Source organism: Mus caroli, chromosome X, assembly GCF_900094665.2.
Source record: "Mus caroli chromosome X, CAROLI_EIJ_v1.1, whole genome shotgun sequence".
Lineage (NCBI taxonomy): Eukaryota > Metazoa > Chordata > Mammalia > Rodentia > Muridae > Mus > Mus caroli.
Genome location: NC_034589.1, coordinates 113,949,915 through 113,956,228, shown reverse-complemented (window position 1 = coordinate 113,956,228; position 6,314 = coordinate 113,949,915).

Genomic DNA, 6,314 nt, shown 5'->3' with positions numbered 1-6,314 from the left:
GAGTTTAATGAAAATGAAGCCACAACATACCCAAACTTATTGGACAAAATGAAAGCATTTCTAAGAGGAAAACTCATAGNNCCGAGTGCCTCCAAAAAGAAACTAGAGAGAGCACACACTAACAGCTTGACAACACACCTAAAAGCTCTAGAACAAAAGGAAGTAAATTCATCCAAGAGGAGTAGTAGGCAGGAAATAATCAAACTCAGGGGTGAAAACAACCTAGAGGAAACAAGAAGAACTATTCAAAAAATCAACCAAATGAGGAGCTGGTTCTTTGAGAAAAAAAAAAAAAAAAACAAGATAGATAAACCCTTAGGTAGACTGCCTAGAGGGCACAGGGACAGCATCCTAATTATCAAAATTAGAAATGAAAAGGGAAACATAACAACAGATCATGAAGAAATCCAAAACACCATCACATCCTTTAACAAAGGGTTATACTCAATACAACTGGAAAATCTGGATTCAATGGACAAATCTTCGGACAGATACCAGGTACCAATGTTAAATCAGGATCAGGTTAATGATCTAAACAGTCCTATATCCCGGAAAGAAATAGAAGCAGTCATTAGTAGTCTCCAAACCAAAAAAAAAAAAAAAAAAAAAAAAAAAAGCCCAGGACCAGATGGGTTTAGTGCAGAGTTCTATCAAACCTTCAAAGAAGATCTACCAAATTCATTTTATGAAGTCACAATTACTCTGATACCTAAACCAAAGAAAGACCCAACAAAGATAATGAACTTCAGACAAATTTCCCTTATGAATATCAATGCAAAAATATCAATAAAATTCTTGCTAACCGAATTCAAGAACACATCAAAACAATCATTCATCCTGATGAAGTAGGTTTCATTCAAGGGATGCAGGGATGATTTAAAATATGGAAATCCAACAGCGTATTCGACTATATATACAAACTCAAAGACAAAAACCACATGAACATCTCGTAAGATGCTAAGAAAGCATTTGACAAAATCCAACACCCATTCATGATAAAAGTCTTGGAAAGATCAAGAATTCGAGGCCCATACCTAAACATGATGAAAGCAATCTACAGCAAACAAGTAGCCAACATCAAAGTAAATGGTGAGAAGCTGGAAGCAATCACACTAAAATTAGGGACTACACAAAGCTGCCCACTTTCTCCTTGCCTATTTAACATAGAATTTGAAGTCCTGGCCAGAGCAATTCTACAACAAAAGGAGATCAAGTGGAAAAAAATTGGAAAGGAAGAAGTCAAAATATCACTTTTTGCAGATGATATATGAGTGACCCTAAAAATTCTACAAGAGAACTCTTAAACCTGATAAACAGTTTCAGTGAATTAGCTGGATATAAAATTAACTCAAAAAGTCAATGGCCTTTCTGTACACAAAGGATAAACAGGCTGGGAAAGAAATTAGGGAAACAACACCCTTAACAATAGTCCCAAATAATATAAAATACCTTGGCAAGACTCTAACTAATGAAGTGAAAGATCTCTATGATTAGAACTTCAAGTCTCTGAAGAAAGAAATTAAAGAATATCTCAGAAGATGACAAGATCCCCCATGCTCATGGATTGGCAAGATCAACATAGTAAAAATGGCTATCTTGCCAAAAGCAATCTACACATTCAGTGCAATCCCCATCAAAATTCCAACTCAATTCTTCAACGAATTAGAAAAAGCAATCTGCAAATTCATCTGGAATAACTAAAAAACTAGGATAGCAAAACTCTTCTCAATGATAAAAGAAACTCTGGTGGAATCACCATGTCTGACCTAAAGCAGTATATACTACGGACCAATTGTAATAAAAACTTCATGGTACTGGTATAGTGACAGAGAAGTAGACCAGTGTAATAGAATTGAAGACCCATAAATGAACCCACACACCTATGGTCACTTGATCTGTGACAAGAGAGCTAAAAACATCCAGTGGAAATAAGACAGCATTTTCAACAAATGGTGCTGGTACAACTGGCTGTTATCATGTAGAAGAATGGTAATAGATCCATTCCTATCTCCTTGTACTAAGGTCAAATCTAAGTACATTAAGGAACTCCACATAAAACCAGAGACAGTAAAACTTATAGAGGAGAGAGTGGGGAAAAACCTGGAAGATATGGGCACAGGGGAAAAATTCCTGAATAGAGCAGCAATGGCTTGTGCTGTAAGATCGAGAATCAACAAAAGGGACCTCATAAAATTGCAAAGCTTCTGTAAGGCAAAAGATATCTCCAATAAGACAAAAAGACCACCACCAGATTGGGAAAGCATCTTTACCAATCCATAGTCAGAGAAGGGACTAATATCCAATATATATAAAGAGACCAAGAAGGTGGACTCCAGAAAATCAAATAACCCCATTAAAAATGGGGCTCAGAGCTAAACAAAGAATTCTCCCCTGAGGAATAATGATTGGCTGAGCAGCACCTGAAAAAATGTTCAGCATCCTTAATCATCAGGGAAATGCAATCAAAGCAACCCTGAGATTCCACCTCACACCATTCAGAATGGCTAAGATCAAAAATTCAGGTGACAGGAGATGCTATTGAGGATATGGAGAAAGAGGAACACTCCTCCATTGTTGGTGGGTTTGCAAGATTGTACAACCACTCTGGAAATCAGTATGGCTGTTTCTCAGAAAATTGGACATAGTACTACCTAAGGATTCCGCAATATCTCTCCTGGGCATATATCCAGAAGATGTTCGAACTGGTAATAATGACACATCCTCCACTATGTTCATAGCATCCTTATTTATAATAGCCAGAAGCTGGAAAAAAAAAACCCACATGTCCCTCAACAGAGGAGTGGATACAGAAAATGTGGTACATTTACACAATGGAGTACTACTCAGCTATTAAAAATAATGAATTTATGAAATTCCTAGGCAAATGGATGGACCTGGAGGACATCATTCTGAGTTAGATAACCCAATCACAAAAGAACTCACATTATATGTACTCACTGATAAATGGATATTAGCCCACAAACTTAGAATACCCAAGATACAAGATACAAACTGCAAAACACATGACACTCAAAAAGAATGTTGACCAAAGTGTGAACACTTTGCCCCTTCTTAGAATTGGGAACAAAATACCCATGGCAGGAGTTATAAAGACAAAGTTTGTAGCTGAGAGGAAAGAATGGACCGGCTAGAGACTGCCATGCCTGGGGATCCATCCCATAATCAGCCTCCAAATGCTGATACCATTTCATACACTAGCAAGATTTTGCAGGAAGGACCCAGATATAGCTGTCTCTTGTGAGGCTATGCTGGGGCCTAGCAAACACATAATTGGATGCTCACAGTCAGCTATTGGATGGATCACAGAGCCCCCAATGGAGGAGCTATAGAAAGTACTCAAGGAGCTAAAGGGGTCTCAAACCTATAGGTGGAACAACAATATGAAGTAACCAGTACACTCCAGAGCTAGTGTCTCTAGTTGTATATGTATCAGAAGTGGGTCTAGTCGGCCATCATTGGAAAGAGAGGCCCATTGGTCTTGCAAACTTTATATGCTTCAGTACAGGGGAACACCAGGGCCAAAAAGTGGAGTGGGTTGGTAGGGCAGTGGGGGGAAGGGTATGGGTGACTTTTGGGATAGCATTGGAAATGTAAATGAAGAAAATATCTAATATAAAACCGAGAAAAAAAAAGAATTAAGATTTTTTTGTTTGTTTGTTTTCAGACAAGACTTCTGTTTGAAGCCCTGTCTGTCCTAGGACTGTCCCTGTAAAGCAAGCTAGCCTTAAACTAAGAGATCTTCTTCCCTTTGCTTCCTGAGTACTGGGATTAAAAGTGTGTACTACTACTACTTGACTATGAGTTAAGTTTTTTAAAGACCCAGTATATAGTAAGTAATATTACACAGTACTTATTCTTTTCTTCCTAGGAAATTTCAGTTAGTAAAACCTAATCACGTCAACTCATGTTGTCCCACATTATATCATCTTTTTCAATGACTAAATAACACTACATAAACATATGTTTTGTTAATATGTGTATATGTGTGTGTGTGTTTATGTTTTCACTACTGATAGTTAGTGTTCAGAGTTTGGTAAAGATATCAGATCAATAAAAATGGAAATATAAATGACTGTAAGCCTTGAAGAGGGTGCTGAGAATGAAGCATAGATCTTCAACAAGAGCTTCCAATACTTTTAAACGCTTAGTCATGTCTGCAGCCTCTTCATACAGTTTTATTAAGATTGTATTAATTCATATCAATATCCAGTTACTTTTTCCATACATTAGACATTGTGAAAACTACTACAGTTAAAAATGCTTACAGGAATTTCTTAACAATATTGACTACTTTAAAATGGCATTGTTGATCTTCCTGGTTGGCACCAGCTCCAAGTCATCTTGGGCACAATCTCTGCAGACAGTCTCAAGGTACCCAGAGGCCTCTCCACATTGCATGTACCCTAGCACTCCCAGGATCTTGGGATCACTGGTGAGTGGAATGCAACATCTTTTCCAAAACAACCCAAAGGGGTTTTGCCAGCAGGAACAGGGACAAAGCAAACCATCCCAAGCAGTGGCTGGCGTTCCTTCCAGTCACACCAGCCCTGCGCTATCTTGGTCACAAAATCTGAAGACTGGCCCAAGTTTTCCAGATGCCTCTCGATGCTCCAGGTGCCCTAGCACACCCAGGAACTTAGGATCACTGAGGAGAGTCTATATCCAGAGAGGGTTCTGACCCTGGGACTCAGGTGAGAGCTCCATTTGTATCCTGGGTCTCTCAGAGACCAGTGCTCACAGGAGAGCATGCTGGCTGAAGAAGCAACAGAGATTATTGGACAGGGTCCCTTTGGGCATTCATCTTCAGCCAGGAGGTGTATCAGAGCTCCAGAATTCTGGGGACCTTCCCTACAAGAGTAGAGTTTGCCTGCAGAGAGTGCTCTGACCACTGGGACTCAGGAGAGAGCTGGAGTCTCAGGAGTACTGACAGAGGCTAACAGAATCACAGGAGGAACAAGATCCAGCAAGAGACAGCTAGAACATCTAACACAAGAGATTACCAAATGGCAAAAGGCAAATGTAAAAATCTTACTAACAGAAACCAAGAACATTCACCATTATCAGAACCCAGCACTCCCACATCAGCCAGTCTTGGATACCCCAACATACTGGAAAAGCTAGACCTGGATTTAAAATCATATCTCATGATGCTGGTGGAAGATTTTAAGAAAGGCATTAATAACTCACTTGAACTATAGGAAAACACTACTAAACACGTAGACGTCCTTAAAAAGGAAACAAAAAAATCATTTAAAGAATTATAGGAAAACAAAACCAAAAGGAAATAGAATTGAACAAAACCATCCAAGATCTAAAAATAGAAGTACAAACCTTAAAGGCAACCCAAAGGGACACAACTCTGGAAATATAAACTATAGGAAATAAATCAGGAACCATAGATAGAAGCATCAGCAACAGAATATAAGATATGGTAGAGAGAATTTCAGGTGCAGAAGATTCCATAGAAAACATGGACAAAACAATCAAAGAAAATGCAAAATGGAAAAAGATCCTAACTCAAAACATCCAAGGAATTCAGGACACAATAAGAAGACCAATCCTAAGGATATTATGTATATATGAGAATGAAGATATTTAAATTAAAGGGCAAGCAAATATCTTCAACAAAATTATAGAAGAACACTTCCCTAATCTAATGAAAGAGATGCCCATGAACATACAAGAAGCCTACAGAACTCCGAATAGACAGGACCAGAAAAGAAACTCCTGCCAACACATAATAATCATAACAACAAATGCACTAAATAAAAATAAAATGTTAAAATCAGTAAGGGAAAAGGTCAAGTAACATATAAAGGCAGACCTATTAGAATTACACCAGACTTCTCACTCACCAGAGAACATGAAAGCCAGAAGTTCCTAGACAGATATTTTACAAACACTAAGAGAAAACAAATGCCAGCCCAGGCTACTATATCCAGCAAAACTCTCAATTACCATAAATGGAGAAACCAAGGTATCCCATGACAAAACCAAATTCACACAATATCTTTACATGAAGCCAAACCTTCAAAGGATAATAAAGGGAAAACTACATTACAAGGAGGGAAATTATTCCCTAGAAAGAGCAAAAAAGTAATCCTTTAACAAACCTAAAAGAAGATATCCACAAGAGCAGAACCCCAGCTCTAACAACAAAAATAACAGGAAGCAACAATTATATTTCCTTAATATCTCTTTATATCAATGGACTCAATTCTCATATAAAAACACATAAACTATAAGACTGGCTAAATAAACAAGACCCAACATTTACTGCATACAGGAAACCT